Source organism: Cuculus canorus, chromosome 1 (genome assembly GCF_017976375.1).
Source record: "Cuculus canorus isolate bCucCan1 chromosome 1, bCucCan1.pri, whole genome shotgun sequence".
Taxonomy (NCBI): Eukaryota; Metazoa; Chordata; class Aves; order Cuculiformes; family Cuculidae; genus Cuculus; species Cuculus canorus.
The window spans coordinates 176,188,737-176,206,744 of NC_071401.1; positions in this window are offsets into that span (position 1 = coordinate 176,188,737).

The following is an 18,008-nucleotide window of genomic DNA, read 5'->3' on the forward strand; positions in this document are numbered from 1 at the left end:
AACTTGAAGAGGTGCCCAAGCTCTTTAAGAGCATGCACAAGAAGGAGAGTTGAGAAGTTCACTGTGAAGAAGACTGCAAGCCTTCCTCCAGAAGCCTTCAGCCTAAGACCACCAGAGGGCAGAGTGTGTGCTCCAAAGAGAGGAACTTATGTAAATAAATTCTGGGAAATTATTATAATAGAAACACCTGTTCCAGGAAATTTAATGAATATGCATGTATTAGTGTAATAAATAAGTGACTGTTTTGTTTCTCAGTGTGCAAGCTAGGTGGATGTACTCCCCTTGCACGTGGTGTGTCAAAATAAACATACCTGCTTTATAACTGTTCCAGAGTTATAGAGTTCTTCCTGCATGTTAATCTAGTACCAACCCCCCTGCAATTAGCAGGGACATGTCCCATGGTTTCTCTGATTTGTCTGATTTAATCCATAAGTTCACCTTTTGAAAACTTGAGTCAGGAGTGAAACCCCTGGGCCTTTTTAAAATTTGTCAAATTATGCACCTGAGCATTGAAGGACTCACCATTGCTAAATACTTCTGAAAGTGTGGAGCCCACATAAGTAAAAACCCACAAATCAGTAAGTATTTGCAGAGTTATTTGGAGAAGATGGACGACGTTGGTGGGAGAAGGCTCAAGGACTGAATAAAAGGCACACCTCTAGAGCTCTTCTGGTGTACTCAAATTAGTTGCCTGTTTCACAGCTAAGAGGTTGTCCCCGTCTTCATCTTAATCTGCAGATACCTGCTAGGAGAATTTTGCAACACAGGGAATGCGTAATTCAGAAATGCCAAGGGGGCAGAAGTACTCAAAAAAAGGGATTTCAGTGCTCGGCAGTATACCAGTCTACTCATATGTATTGGTTCTGGGGGAAAGTAGAGACTTCCTCAAATGAAAAGATATCTCAAGGGATGCCCAGAGAGGAACTGAACTGAGCTTGAACAGTTGGAAAAAATGGAAATAAGGCTGGAGAAAATGGATTGAAGAAATGGGGGAGTCCTGTTTGGGGAATGAAGAAAAGAGCAAGTCAACCTTTTTTTTTCTTTTTCCTCCTGCATAAAGTAATAAATATCCTACAAGCAATCTATTTTCAATGTCTATTCTATTGTTGATACTCAAACAACCCACAGGACCTAGGATGTCTAAAGTGTATAAACAAGAAGTGGAGCAAAAGCCCTTTGTCAGATAAGCTTGTTGCTTGCTAATATGGTTATCTGTTGCCAAGCAGCTGTGGGTTAGGGTCACAGCAGGGCCTGGCGGTACAACAACTCTAAGTCCAAGCAGCTTCAGATAAAAATGAGTTGAGAAATTTAGTGGGGAAGTTCTGAAGCAACTCTGCTTAGCAAAGACACCCCCCTCCCACTGATCACTTGAAAAGATAAATAGTCTGTAACGACCTAAGTGAATTCATCAGAACAGAAACTGTCTCTTGACGTTACTGATGCCAGCACCGATGTTACCTGCAAGGTCTGACACTGACTGTTTTCTCACTCTGTTAGATAAAGAAAGCATCACAGTGGTGAACCAGGGTGGGATACCCAGTAAGGGGTAATGCTCTGTCACAAGACATTTGTTTTCACCTGTCCCCAGTCTGACACACAGTGTGCTGCCCCGTGACACAGCCAGTCTTCCTCTGACCGTCTTAGCATGTGCCTTACTCATTGTCACCACCATCTGTCAGGTTCTGCACTAGACGAGGTTACAAGGACAGAGCGAATTACCAGCTGCTTGCCAGGAATGTTTACCCTAGGCTGACTCAGCCACACAAACATCACATGGTTTCAGTGGGTTCGGCAAACAGTTCCAGTGACATCCTTATATACCTGTGTTATGCAATGTTCAGCTGCGTTCCTTCCTTCTGAGTCCTCCCCAAACTGTGGTCTATCTGGTGAGAATTCCTAAATGATGGGAGGAGAGCAGGGAATGTTATAGACAAGGTACAGCTCGGGGCTCTGATGTGAGATTCATGCACTCTTGGATACACAGTGGGACATCATTGCTACCTTAGTTATGTGCTTCTTATTTTCACATTTCATGAATGAAAATATGATTAAAAACTTGTACGATGGAAAAAAATGTAGAAAAGGGGAGCTTTCCAAACCCCAGCTATATACAAACTGCATTTTTTTTAACTTGAGCATACTGAAAATACAAGTAGAGGATCTACCTCTTCAGTCCTGTTCTTACTGCAAATTTTCTCCCAGTAATCATAGAACGTGAAGATTTTGTAAGCATCATTCAGCCCTCAGTACCTGAATGTTCAAATTCATAGATTACTTCAGAGCAAAGCTTTGCAGTTATCTGAAAGAGTAGTCGGCGTACTGTGTCTAAAATAGCCATAAAACTTTTTGAAAATGCATAGCTATTTGTTTTTTATCTTTATACTTGGTGCAAATGTTTCCATGTGTACTTTTAGTAAAGCACCAAAGCTTCAAAAGCTCAGTTTTATTATTCCCCAAACTCAAATATTAAATAAAAATAGCAAATGAAAAGAAAAAATGCAACAGCACCACCCTGCTGCCATCTCTTTGTCAGATGGATAATAACAAAATATTTGCTTAAAGAATTGCAGTTGTGTAACTTCTAGCCAACAAATAGGTTTTCAAAATCCATCTCAAATGAAAAAGTTAGGCTACCCCCCCAGCTGAAGCACAGATGTCTTCAGTTTCATTGATGAAGAAATAAAAAGGTTTTAATATTCTTGGTAGTGTGAAACAAGCCAGAGCCCACAGGGCCAGTGCAAAAATTGCTTCCATGAATAAGTGTTTCGTAGCAACCGTTACAACATAGGTCAAGAAGAGGTGAAAAGAGACAGTTTGGTTCAGTGGTGACAAAACTTTGGCACAGGCACCAAGTCTCTAATATGGATCTGGGCTGGCACCAGGGTCTCTGAGTCACAGGGCCTTTGAAAATAAATCTGTGGTGGAGCATCAGAGATACGCTGTTGATCGCTGGCCTCGTCCAGCCCCCAGCAGTAAGGCAGGTTTGAACATATCCAAACATTGGTGACAAATATTTGCTGGTCGCATGCTTCTCAGTCTCTGGTAAGGAGACCAGAAAGTCCCCAGGTCAGCTCTGGCCAGGGTTTCACTCCTGTCGTTACTCAGAAAAAAACGTTCTGCAGCAGCTGAAGCTGTCTCCTTCTTGTCCTTCTCCCACCATCCATAAAAACAGGTGGTTGTAATAATAATATATTACACATAGAAAACTATCACCTTAATGCCTCTGAAGCTTTTCTTATCCAGACTACACAAACTCAGGCCTTTTAGCCTTCCAGCCTGTGTCATTGCTGTGCTTTCCTCCCTGCTAAGAAGTCAGTGTATAAAACTCAGTGTGAGAATCTGTGGAAGAAGGAGAGAATATTTTACAAAATCTCTAAGTATATTTACCTACTCACAGTTATTTTCTCGGTAATTTCATTCACTTACAGCCTCACACCCGCATACTCAAAAGAACAAAAATATAAGTGTTCAGGTGGTCTGGCCTGGGTCACTTGTGTCTAACACAGAAGACAAGCAGCCATGGAGTCTCCATCCTTTGAGGTATTCAAAAGCCATCTGGACATAGTGCTGGGCAACCAGTTCTAGGTGGCTCTGCTTCAGCAGGCAGGATGGGCCAGATGACCTCCAGAGGTGCCTCCCGGTCTCAACCATTCTGTGATTGTGTGGACACCAAGTATCAGGTCCTCATCACACCTGTTAAACTATGACAAACTAATTTTTGAACAGCAGTCATGAATTTTACTATTTCTTTGTTTAGGAATATAGTCCAGGGTTTTTTTACATTGTTTTGCTGTTTCTTCTTGTGCTTATGTAGCTATGTCCACTCATACTTTATTTCTGCCATCTCAGTATTTCCATTATAAGTCAGTACCTCTGTATATATTAATTCATTGTTGAACTCTTTATTTTAAGGTACAGCGCCCAGCGACAAATACAGTATTCCAGGTAAGAACTCTCCCACAGTAAATACAATTGCTGTACCTTTTTGAATGTGATGTTCTCACTAACATATTCCAGAGTGACCACTGCTTTTCTTTTTGAGTCATTTTTTATGCAATTTTTATTATATTTCCTCACTTGATTAACTTTTTCATTTGTCAAGATAATTATGAATTCAAGTGTTCTCTCTCACAGTGTTTGTGAACTGCTGGGGGACAAAATCCATACTGCTCAAACTACAGTCATAGCAGAATAAAGACCATGAGCATCACGGAAGCAGATAATCAGCAAATGTGGAGGACTGGTAGGTCAAGTGTACTTAAAAAAAAATCGGAGGGAAAGGGTTTTGTGTGTTATCTTTTTACTGAAAGATACTGCATTAAAATGACTACAAAAAATTATATCAGTGTAGACAAAATTTGGGAAGAACACCAGGAGACAAGGATCATTGTGTGAAGAATTTAATGTTACAAAGGTCAAAGTGGACCATCACTGTGGGACTCATTGCAGATCAGAGAACACAGCAGTCCTTCTGTTTGGCATTCTTAGGTGAAACGAAAGAAGTAATTATCTTGGAGACCAAACAAAGTCACATTTCACAGAACACTAGACGTTTTAATAACTGCTGGAATATTGTACCTTTGCATCTGAAAGCAGGTAAATTTTAAAGCATTACTGAAAGAGTTTAAAACTCAGTAACAGAAGAGACCATTACAAATGCTCTATTACATAGTCCTCAAAGTCCCTGTACTAATGGAGAAAAAAAATCAGGCAAGCAAACTGGTCATTCCCCACAAGAAATACTCTTAAGTGCACCAAATTATTCAGAAATATACTGCATTAGAAGTCAGCAAAAGAAAATGTAGGAGAATGTACTTCCAGTTCACCAAATTGTATACTTTCCCTGAAACTGTTAAATCACTGCTTACAATCTGTTCAAGACTAAAGGAAAAAAACTGTGAAGAGTTTGGAGTTTCATTTAATTTCACCAAGCTTTTGTGTTTATTTCAGTATGATACACAGATAAGAAGAGCAGTGAAGCATTAAGGGAAATTAAAATTACCCAAACTCTATAGAGCTCTAGTATTTTTCTTTTACTTTGGTCGTGTTTCCAGTTGTATGTAATGCTCCCAGATTTCTTAATTGTCACGCTTGCGTGCAACCTCCAGCCTGAGATGACAACTTCAGTCTCTTTTGCCCTCTATTGAAGTGAACTGGTAATAACAATTGCCAATAAAACGTGAGCTACAATATATAAAAGAGGATATAAATAATTGAGCTCAGAGCATGTGTAATTACTTTATGGAGACATCTCATAAGTGCTGCCAAGTCTTCTGCTGGCACCTACCTATGTGTTCATTTTACCTTCTTTCATTAGCTGTCCTTAGTATGGAATGTAGACATTCTAATTACATGGCAAACTTTGTCTGATACTTCTAACTTGTTTAATACAGAGCTTTTAATTCTTAGGAAAGGTCTGTAGATGGCCAATGGCTATCTTAGAATAATAGATTCAGAGTTAAAATAGTTTTATTTTTCTAACACATATGTCTCACCTTAAATAGTTCATCATATTTAAATTTCAGTGCATAAGTGGGGTTATTTCACCCTGTGAATTACGAACGATCACATACAATCTTTTCATTTGCACTGTACTTGTTTTATGATATCTCAGTTTTAGTTACAACTTAGTCCCATATTTGTCTGGATATCCCTAAGTCACAGGAAATGAACGTAGCAAATCTTTCTCATTGTTCAAAAGAAAGCATGATCTCAGTCATCCTGCCTACCCTGCAAGTGCTCAGTAGACTACAAACATTACTGTAGGTAGATGGTACGGAAGGAAAAGTTACCCTCATGGGTTAGTTATTTCAGGTATGGTACGTGAGTGACATGACTAGTCCTTTCAAGCCTGTCCTAGTACCTCCGCATGTTGCTGTCCTTTGCATGGGGATATACCAAGCTGCTCCAAATTAGTTGCGGTATCTGGGCAGTACGTTCAACTGCTGCAGAAGGTATGTCTCACACTTGTGAGACTGCAAACAGATTTTGTCTTAGTGCTCTGAGAAGATGCAAAGAGCTGCAGTTAGTGCTGGCCTGAACCCGATGGAAATCGTTAAACTACTTAGAGCATAGTGCAGCACTACCGTGTCCAGGTGTGGGTACAGTGTGAATGGGAAAATAAAGGAGGGGAGTACACACAACCGTGTCATATAACTGAGTGTTCAAACTACACTGGGCAGTGCTAACAGCGGGATATATATTCTCAGAGGAGTAAAAAAATTAATTTACCTTGTGATAAATATGCATATGGGAGTTTACTAATGATAAGATCAGAAAGGGCTCTCATGGCACAGTCAGACCAACATACACTTACATCCCTTTCCCTCGTTGTCACCATCTTCTTAACTGTTGTGGCTGATGCATCCCACACTGCAGCTAGTATTTATTCTCAGTGTACTTCCAGCAGGATAACTTCCACATGCTTTCAGATAGGCTTTGTGTTTGTGGTAAGCAAAATGCTTTCAGAGACTCCTATTGTACATCTCCACCAATCACAAACACAGATTTTCCATTAAAAGCTGAAGACAGAGGAAGAAAGAGGAATTATGAAATCAACCTCACAATTAGATAAGTGGAGACTTAATGTCAGAATACTTCATAGCACTTTTAAACATAATTTGGTTCTGTCCCGTGGCCATGAAACAATCTTAATAACTTGTCAATAACTGTATCCTGCAGGCATAGAATAGGACCTTCTGGCTTTAATGAATAACCTGGCAATCAAGCTTCTTAAGGCTTTGCTTATACCTGAAAGTATCAATATAATTACACAAGAAAACACTTAGCAACAGTTTGATTTTTGTTTGCAATTTTGATGCTCAGCAGTTTCTCTGAAAAGGTAGAGAGAAACTTCAAACTCCTTTAGCTCCTTGTCTTCCAACAGAAAGGAAAAAGCTTTCTGCTATTTCTGGATCAGGCTTCTATATCAGAATGGGCAACTCTCCTTCTGGGGCTGGTCTTAATTTGCAACAGTACCTCATCTAATCTTCAGCAACATCCCTGTTGCTGGGTTGTTCCACTGTTAGATGCTATGTCTGTACTTGCTTGTGGTCATGTACTTGGTGTACATCAGTAGACTCCACAATTTATGATCTCAGTTCTGTAGCAGGAGTTGGAGGAGCACATATGTCTGTAGGTACATGTCAAGTCCTTTTCCTCTCTTCCGCAAAAGGAAACAGTCTGGTCACCAGTCCTTCCTCCTTCTCCATGCCATTGTGCCATGTTGCACCTCATGGTATTTCACCTTCACTCCAGGAAGGAATTACCATGATAGGCAGATAGGGAGAGTCCTCATCCTTCTGAAAGATGTGGATGGAGGCATTGTGCTGTATGCTGGTCTTGAGCCTCAGGAAGAATACCGATGTGCTCTGTGTAGTCTCCTCATTGCACTTGAAAAAGAAATTGATCAGTTTTCGCATATCTTCTATGCCTTGCAAAATTCAAGACAGAAAACCAGTCTTATTCACTATGATGAAGCATTAAAAAGATATATGTATCTCTACAGAATGTGAGAATTGCCTAGCCTCGAGGTATGACTTGGTTTGAGGCAGCTTCTTTTTTCTTTCCCTGTGTCATTTTTCTCTTTTATTCTCTATCAAAAGCGAGCTTATATGTGCCTTAAGATGTTAGTGGGATAAGACCGATGTCATTCACTAGAAATAAATAGGAAAGGAAGCAGATAGATGTACAAGGAAGCTGGAACTACAGACTAAGTTGCCGTCTTTGCTGTGTGTTTGACACCTGTGCTGATTTTAAAGTGAGGAGTTTGCTGCTGCCTCTCCAGGAATGTAGATGCATTCTGCTGCCCAGAATCCTGTTTTATCACCATTTCCTCCTTCAGCCACTTGCCAGAAAATCACCTTGGAAACCCAGGCCCCAGTTACCATGGTCACTTGGAGGAGAATATGTTTCCTTCCATTGCGTTCGGTCCTAGGAGGAGGAAATCCACAAGCTTTTTTTGCCAAAATAAGTTTGGTGGGATTGGACTCAAAGAGCTGCATCCCAATCTCATTTCCTCCATCAAAACCCCAGCAAAACCAGCAGAGCTGCAGAATGTAAACAAGGGCAGAGTGTGTCTTTACATGAATGTGCTCACACTGAGCTGTGAAATTACATCTTACAAACAACTGGCCTCTGACTTATTACCAACCCAGAGAAACTCAAGAGTAAGATAAACAGGAACAAAAAGGAACAAAAAAACCTTGTCCTCCCTCAAATGCAAGTGCATAGAATTCTATGAAGAAGAAATAAAAGCTTTTGAAAGCGTTCACCTGATGCTTGAGCTGAAAACCAGCAGTAGCTGGTCAAACTATGACTGTGGCTCTGGGATGCATGGAGAAAGGAGTATAAGAAATAGCATGAGAGTTTTTCCTGACTCCTAGGTTTCTGAAATCAGCTAGTTTGTCTCAAGAGCTGTAGGATCAAAGACTAGCCATTCAGATGTGGAGCTTGTTGATTTCCTCTAAGAAGAAATAGAAGTGTTCCTCAGGCTGATATGTGAAGGCATGATGTTCTTCTCCATTGTGACCACATATGCTGCATGAGAAACGTCCTCACATCAGGCATTGTATTCAGGCCAGGGGAAATAGAGCAAATGCATAATGCTCCTCTGTGGCCTGAACTTTTCCAGGTAAAAGCTCGCACCATTCCTCCTTCATCTCAAAGCTAGGTTCCTTCTGAGAAGTGCTATGCCCATCTACATCCTTACAGAAACAAGGTGCCTTACCCAAGGGTTCAGGGTGCTGATGAACTAATAGATCACAAAGTGATCAAGAACACACTGTGATCCTGCAGAGTACCAGAGTTTTTAACACTGTGCAGCTCTTTTCCAGATATTCAATTTGCAGTCATTGTGATTGCTTGGTGACCATAACTCTGCTTGTCGGGGCTGGAAATGAATGCTTCAAAGCATGTAATCTTCCTCCCTATTTCCAGATGTGACCATTCTCAAATGTGAGTCTGAAACACTAAATCACTATAGCTCCTGCTTCTTCATTTTTACTTTTCCTAACCTTCCTTACTGAATAAAAAGTATTAGGGAAACAGTAAATCCAAAGTCAAATACCATAAGAATATTTTCTGTTAAATTTGATGTTCCAGTATGGGGGTGTGAGCGGAGGCACATCACTGCCAATGCACAGAAAGGTGTGAACAGATTTGAGCTTATTTTCCCCAAGTTAAGAACTGACTAGATGCGAGCCAGCCAGTCCAGAAGCTACATGAACATGGTAGCACCCCTGATGTGTTGCTATGTCTCTCTAAGCCAACATGCCTTTGTAACCCAAAATGGCCCTGCATATTTCCAACATTACACTGAAGTAAGCAGAAACTAAATTATACGATTGCTGTGGCCCTTTCAAAATCAGTTGAAAGAGAATCAGTTCAGTAAATTCAGGTTGTTTGGGGCACACTCCGTCCACACTGGATAGCCTATTAAATCATGCTAAGCATCACTGCAACACATTTGTGGAAGCTTCTGTTGAACGATCGGTCAGTTCACCATTAAGCGATATCCCCTCAGAGCACCTGGGATGCTTTTACTGCATTTGTATCACTATCAGCAACTTTGATTCCTCCGAAAGCAGCTGATGGTTTTCAATAACCACAGCTCAAGAGAAGTATTCATCACTGCACTAATCAATTTTGTGCGTACCCTGCAGAGTCGTGGGTAGAGTTACAGCCTTTTACTGCTAACAGGCAAGAGGAAAATCAACTGTGCTTACATTAACCTGCATGTTCACTTCAGAAACATCTATTTGCACCTTCACTACCTACTTATTTGCAATTCCAGCACCATATTTTAGTATTGTATCAATTATGAAGTTCCATTTCTGAACAGACACAGTAAATTCTGTGTAAATACTGCAGCACTGCCTTAATCTTACCATGGCTAGGGTGCAATGATAAACTGGACCCTTCTCTATGCCATAAGACCCCTCAAGAAGTTATGTTCACTTTTAATGATTTTTTTTCAGGCCATACACTCCAATTGCTATGTACATGAACTGTTCCAGCAAAGTCTAATATTAGGCCTGGCTCACTAACCTTTATTTACTTCTTTGCTAGATTACCTTCTTTCTACCTTCATTCCTAAACTGCAAACTTCAATTTCTCTTAACCTCCCTCACTTAACTGGACAAGACTAATATTAATTCTGTTAAAGTTAATTTCCACTAAAATTGTTTTCAATAATCCATTGTTTTCTGGTGCAGTTATTTAGCCATGAGGAATGTGGGTTGGCTGTAGGAATGTGGCATGTCAAAGCACTCTGTTTGTCACTCTTCATAAATGAAATTAGAAGGAATTAAACAACATGAAATGGCTGTGATATTGATTGAGAGGAATTTAGGAAATGCCAAAATGCTGGCTGTCTGAACATGCTTTGTGGGTTTACCCAGCATATATACTTCAGTTTACACTCCATAAAACAGCTTCATGTTACTTTTTTCCCATAAGTTTTATAGGAAAAATTAATAATAACATAATCATATGTAATTTTTTAAGTGGACAAAAAAGTCTGCATAATAACTAGTGCTCAGGAATGGAACCCTAGCTAGCTACAATAAAATAACATTAGAGTCCTGCCATGGGAAACCTTATGAGTAGGTGCTAGTGATGGAGTCACTTTCAAGGAGTGTCACAGCTGAGCCCATAGGAAATTCAGTTGAACCCAACCATGCAGATGGGACGTGGTAAGTGCAGGACAGCATGGCTGAAGCAAAAGGCCAAATAATTTAAGTGGGTCACACTTTCTGTGTGATGGGTAAAGTAAAGGTCCTGTGGTGAAAATAGCATTTTGTAATATAACTGCAGTTAGCGTCAAAACGTAAGTTGCAAAAGCCTTTTCTAACTTGGAGATCTCTGACATTTCATGCTTTTTCAGCATCAGCCTGTATGTAATAAAAGCCAGTTTATATTGTCCATACAGAATTTACATAATTTACAACAGAGAAGAAAACTTTATAAAATAATTTCCCTGATTATTTCTGTCAGTGATGGGTGTAAACCATAGAACTGTCACAGAATATATTGTATCCATCTTTATTCTCAGTCACTGAAGATAAATGTCTTGCTCCACATTGGACTTGGTTGCAGCTGCATGGCAATTTTTCTGCTTCCAAATGTGTCCAGAAGCTTGAGAAGTATCATTGAACAACGTACACATCATACAGCTGTCTGTGGATGCAGCGCTGTGAACTTTCTTTGTGTTTGCCAACATGTGTTTATGTTTTGAAGGTTGGTAAAACCTTTTAAACACAAGGTCATGCATTAGAGAAGAATTTAGCCAGGCAAATGGACCAGCAGTGGGTTGCCTTGGCAGTGACTTAACCTTTGCATTTGCAGCACAACGCTCCTGCTAATCCCCTACACATAGTCTCCAGCCTATCTCAGCCAGATAAAATGGATTTTGATTCATTTTTGGGGCTTGGTTTAAGGCACAGGAGGTTGTACAAGCCAGAAAGAAAATACCTCATTCTTCTAGTCTGGAAGGCTGTAAACAGCAGTCTGGTGTTTCAGAGACGAGATGAGGATTTAAAACCTTCCTGTCCCATTGCTGGGGAGTGTAGGAATCCATCTCTCTCTCTGTTAGCAAGGGCAGAGGAGAGAAGCAGCCCTTCATGGGGCTCACCCCTATGCTGGTGTGAGGGAAATCTGGTCCCTTTTCATCTCTTCCATGCATGCCTCTCTGCTTACACCCTGGAGATTCTTCATGTTTGTGGTGCTTCTGCTCTTGGAGATACACCTCTCCAGTTCCCATAAAGAGACCTAAACATGCTCTTTCCCAGATGTTTCTGGGGATCATTCTCATGATGTGGTCCTTCAGGGGTAAGGAACAATAATGCTTTGTGACATGCAAGAGACATCCTGCCACACTTAAAGGACATCAGACAGCATGGGTTTTTAAAATTAAAGCCAGGCACGTCCAGTTGCGAGCTGAGACTGATGCCCTGATGGATGGCAGAAAGAGCCCAGTCTTAAGAGCCTCCCGTGGTCATGAGGGGAACAAACAGAGGTGCTGAGCTACCCCCAACTATAAGCCTAGAATTCCCAGACTGGCTCTAATGTCTGCTTTGCTGTAACACAATACAGTATTTTTGTCTGGTTTTATATTCCTTTTTGTTGAAGAAGAACATTTCTGACTCTATAGTCTGAACTTTCAACTTTGATATATCCAATTAGTGCAAGAAGTTTTCTCTAGGAACCTCAGACCTCTGTAAAGGTCAAATCTCAAAGTTAGAATTTCGTTCTGAAAGATGGTTTCAGGGAGGGTTAGGGTGCATTAGGCTGGGGCTTGGACTAAATCTCCTTATAGCTGTTGGCTATAACACCTGTTTTTCATTCAGAATAAAGTGTAAGAAACAGTAAAGCACCTTCATGGAATTAGATAGCTGAAAGAAAAAGAGCTATTGTGAAACAATATACACAATATATGTTTGTGTATTGGATCCCAGATAAAAGAGGAGGGTGGTTTTTTTTTTGCCTGAATACTAATGCAGAGGTGTAGACACTGTTTGGTGGAGCTAGACATGAAGAGAAGCAACAAAACTATCACAAGGTGATGCAAAAACATCAGAAAAGCAAGGAGATAACCATAGCAAGTATTAGGCCTCAGACAGATCTTTCCATGATACCTCTGCTGAAAGGACTTTGAGAATAAAATGCTTGCCCTTTTTTTGATGACTTTGTTTTTAGTCTTTGTATATAAAAAGAATATTAGTCAGAAAAAGATCTGACTTTAACATCAGTTTTTCTTCCTGAGGGAGACATCCAGTAAGACTCCAAGCACTGAATAGCAGTTCATATCGGAAAAGGAAAAACATCTCTCCAGAGAATCTTGCCATCACTCCAGCAGGCTATGTCTGGAGGTGGGCTGGGGCAGCCACGGTCCTGCTGGGCAGAGGGGAATTCAAATTGTAAGCATTTTTAAAAAAATGCAACTATTTAAAAAAAATGTAAAAATTGTAAAAAAAAGAAAAAGGTAGAAAATTTAAAAAACTAACTATTTTTTAAAATGTGAAATTCCTTCAATGTACCACCCCATGAATAATTAATAGGACAGTAACATGAGCAACAGATAAACATCACTACAGCCTGTGACTCTTTCATACCTCAACTAGAGCAACTCCGCTTCTCCTCCCTTACTTTCACACCAGGCTAGGGAAGATCATTGTTAGCACCTCTCCACAGACCAGTGTCGTGGCCAGCCAGCAGGAGGGGTGTGCCTCATTCAGGTGCTCCTCCTTTGGTCAGCCTGGAGAGACCTCCTTCTGTCCCTCACTGTAATGCTGTTTCCAGACTAAGTTGCTTTGAGTAGTACTTGGAGCCTTGGATGCCAGGAACAGAGGTTTTATCTGATCCCACAAGGAGACATGGTGGGTCATGGAAGTGGGATGGAAGAGCAGCCACTAGGTCTAACCAAGTCTGATCATTAGATTCTCCTTCTTTGGTGGGTTTCTCATCAGTAGCTTGGGTTTCCTTGAAGAAAGCATCTTCCTATGTAATCTGCAAAACTTCCTCATAGCTTCCTCAGATGAGAAAAATCTTCCTTTCCTCTGAGGTCTAAGGGGTCAGCACCTGTGGAGCAATCTTTTGACTTACGTGGTCGAAGTGTAGACTCTATACACTATGATGTATCAAAAAGGAAAGGGTGGATGTAACAGAAGGCCTTCAGCAGGTTGCGCAGACAAAATGAGTCACAAAGGGAAAACACGTATTAAAGTGAAAGTAGGCAGGAAGCACAGACTAGCAGCAGCTCCTGTGAAGTTTGTTTGTCATTTGTTAGCCTAAGCCTTGTGGGACTAGTTAGTTCTGTAATGAATTTTCATTTCCTAGACCCTATGAAACTCTGTGGTTGCACTCATCCCTGAAAATCCAGGCTAGGCTTGGTATTTAAAATCTGTTTCTCATTTTTGAAGTGCAGAATATGGGAAGAGGGTGCTGACACCAACAGGGGACAGACAGAAAACAAAGCAAAATGATAATTTTCTAAACATATGCTTCCATTAAGAATGAATTACCAGATGGTTCTGGCAGCTTTAGTTATGGCCAGTGGTACAATGCATTCACAAATTCAAAGGAGAGCCACTATCTCTTGTGAATAGAACAGCTTAGCAGAGGAAATAGCCTCAGAATAAATGCCACCAGTACAAAAGAGGGAAAGTCTCCCCATTTGCTCCTAATAAAACCAGAAAATAGGCGATTGTTTTAAAGAAAATAGAGGGCCCTTGAAATTTGGCTCTTCCTATTTACACTTTTAAATGGGTATGGCCATGCAAATGTTATGGCCTTCTACTATCTGGACATTGAGAAGTTGCCTTTTCAGGAGAAGTGTCAACCAAATAAGCTGAACCGCTAGGATCTGTCTAGCTTTTGGGAAGGATGCAGGAAGGCAGAGTGTTGGGCAATGGCAAACCGTGTCTTCCGACCACTTTCAGAGCTTGGGACACTTCAGCAGTGCCTGTGAGCACACAGGAACATTATGCAGCTGTCCCCATTTCCTGCTGCAACATCCGCCGCCTTCAGATGGTCTCAGTGTTCAGTGAAGGAGCCAACTGTCTACCTGGCTTTATGGATATCTTGGGTTTTAAAGAGGTCTAGATGAATTATATTGCTAATCAGAGCTGTAGATAACCTCCTTCCCTAGTCACACTTGGAATGATTTTTCATGGAAACGTAGGTGATTTATTAACTAGTGTTCATTAGTATCTACAAAAAGCTGTGCATAACAATGGTATTGAGATAGGATGTGTGAAAATGGTATTTGTGTGCTGCTTCACCCCTACAATGTCACTCACCACTGTTGGAAGCAAACTGTGACTATAACAGAAAGCCTCAGTGGGTGTTTCTGCACTCTCTGGGGAAAGGGATGCCATCAGGCATTTTGGCTGGAGGGAAAGGCCATTACACTTCAAAACTCCTTTCCAGTCCCACAGAGGTTAATAATTTTGTATGGTTATTTAGTTGATCTTGATCTAAGGGGTACAAGACACTGCTAAGGTAAGAAACTCTTTCAAGATCGTAGGACAAATCACTGACAGACCAAGGAATGGGAACTGAAAGAATCCAGACACTGAAATTGTTAAAGACAAGTACGGTTTATTTACAGAGTACTTGTGCCTGTCTATAAAAATGGCTCTTTATGGGAAAGGTTACCTGAATAGTCCATGACTGGATAGTCAGGTTCTCTAGAAAAAAAACCTCCTCATTAGCTTTGGAAAAATATTTTTTAATGTATAAATTTTTCCACAAATAGCATTAAATCAATTATCAGAGATTGTGGGGGCAGCACATAGCTGTAGTAGCAACGTTTTTCTACAGAGAAATTCTTAGGGAAAACTCTGCAATTGATACATACTGAGGTAACTCCAGCCGTGCTAGGAGACTTACATCCACCCAGTACATATACATATATCTGTAATCCGGAAATACACTTAAATTGCTACTGAAAGTAAAAATCCTAATGCAAATATAATATATTACTAATAAGATTAATAATAACAAATTGTCACGCTCTTACAAGAAAGAGCACATAGTTATTTCATCTGGGCACTTCTTAGTTTCCTGATCCTGGTTTTAAAAGTCACCGCTAGCGTGGTGTGATCTCCACCGCTGTATTGAGCCATATGTGGCAGTCACATCAGTGCAATTAAACCCAGGTTCACTCAGGCGTGCCCGGGGTGGCACTAAGAACCACTTAACTACAGTCAGGGTTTTTTTTATTTTAATTTATATGCAGCCCAGGGGTAGCTCATTAGTTCCCTCTCATTGCTATTTATAGACCCACGAGCCTCGTCAAAGGGCTGGGAATTGTTTATAGCTACATTTGAAGGTATAAAAGTATGGAAGGAGCGAGCCGGCCCGCCTCAGGGTGGCAGCACGGCCCCAGCTACCGCCCCGGCTGCCACCCGCGGCCATCGGGGGAGGAGGGGGAGAAGGAGAAGAGGGAGGGGAAGAAGAGGAAGAAGAAGAAGAGGAAGAAGAAGAAGAAGAAGAAGAAGAAGAAGAAGAAGAGGAAGAAGAGAGGAAGAAGAAGAAGAAGAAGAAGAAGAAGAAGAAGAAGAAGAAGAAGAAGAAGAAGAGGAGAAGAAGAAGAGGGAGGAGAAGAAGAACAAGAAGAAGAAGAAGAAGAAGAAGAAGAAGAAGAAGAAGAGAGGGAGAAGAAGAAGAAGAGAGGAAGAAGAAGAAGAAGAAGGAGAAGAAGAAGAAGAAGAAGAAGAGAGGGAGAAGAAGAAGAAGAAGAGGAGGAGGAGGAAGAGGAGGAGGAAGAAGAAGAAGAGAGGGAGAAGAAGAGGAGGAGGAAGAAGAGGGAGGGGGAGAAGAAGAGGGAGAGAGGAGAAGAGGAAAGATGCTTATAAACTAACATGTTAAGGGTTGGAAATTAATTATTAAACACTGCAGGGTAGGCAATATTTCCCTAGGAATTCTTGTTTTAAAGCTCTGGAGGCCTTTAAACAATTAAAACTATTAGAAATTTTGTTGGTATGTTGATGCAAATTTGACCATACACAATGTAAGGAGGAAAACATTTTGTGTGGTTCATATCCTCATGTATGCACTCTGTAATTGAATATACCGATTTATTTTCCCTGTATTTAAGTTAGAATAGATTAGAATCTTAGAACGCTTTGTATTGGAAGGGACCTTTACAAGTCATCTAGCTCAACTCCCCTGCAGGGGCTGGCACATCTTCCACTAGATCAGGTTGCTCAGAGCCCCATCCAACTTGTCCTTGAATGTTTCCAGGGATGGGGCTTCCACCACCTCCCTGGGCAACCTGTTCCAGGGTTTCACTACCCTCATTGTAAAAAAATTTCCTTACATTTAGTCTAAATCTACTCTCCCTCAGTTTAAACCCATTACCCCTTGCCCTATCACAATAGGCCTTGCTAAAAGAAGTCTGTCCCCATCTTTCCTGTAGGCCACCTTAAAGTACTGTAAGGCTGCTATAAGGTCTCCCCACAGCCTTCTCTTCTCTAGGCTGAACAACACCAACTCTCTCAGCCTGTCCTAGAGGAGAGGTGCTCCAGCCCTCAGATCACTTTCATAGCCCTCCTCTGGACCTGCTCCAACAGCTCCATGTCCTTGTGCTGAGGGCTCTGGAGCTAGAAGCAGTATTCCAAGTGAGGTCTCACCGGAGCGGAGCAGAGGGAAAGAAACACCTCCTTCAACTTGCTGGCCACACTTCTTTTGATGCAGCCCAGGATATGAATCATAGAACACCAGGTTGGAAGGGACTACAAGGATCCTCTGGTCCAGCCTTTTTTAGGTGATAACTTTAGCTGTAAGTGCACATTGTTGACTCATGTCCATCTTTTTGCCCATCAGTAACCCAAAGTTCCTTTAGTAAACAAGATTTAACTCATAGCTTACATTGAATAAGAATGCTTTGGTATTTTTTCCCCTGCAAAGGACTAGTACACAAGAAAATATTCAAGTGCTGGTCAGATTTTTGCACCCAGTTACTTATTTCAGTGCCTAGTACATGTTTTTTCAAAGGAAAGAAACCCTTCACTTGCACAAATGAACTTCTAGTACTGAAAATTTAGGTTTGTCAGGCCAGCCTAGGGGATGCAACCCGGAACAGCAGTGCAGAATCTGAGAAAGAGAATTATGGAAAATTGTCCCCCAAACAGGTGGTATTGATCCTAGGGAGTCCTTCCTTGACATCTGTGTACTGGAAGCAAGTTTGCAATGATAAGAAGCTGCCATCTATTCCTCCTGTGGATCATCAAACCAAGAATTAAAAAATAGGCGAAATTGAACGAAGAGAAAATAAAGAGCAAAATAAGTTTCATTCAGTACAGCTGAATAGGAGAAGGAGGATAGAAGGATATGCTGCCAGGGAACCCATAGTAATTCCTTGAGTTTCATTCACTTAATGTTGTTAGAAACTCATGTTCAGAGATGAGCATGTTCCATCCTGTCCTGTTGAAGCAAGGTCTGTCTGGACCTCCTGTCAGTGTAAAACCAAGAGTAGTGAAGTTCCAGTTTGCCATGTTCAGCTA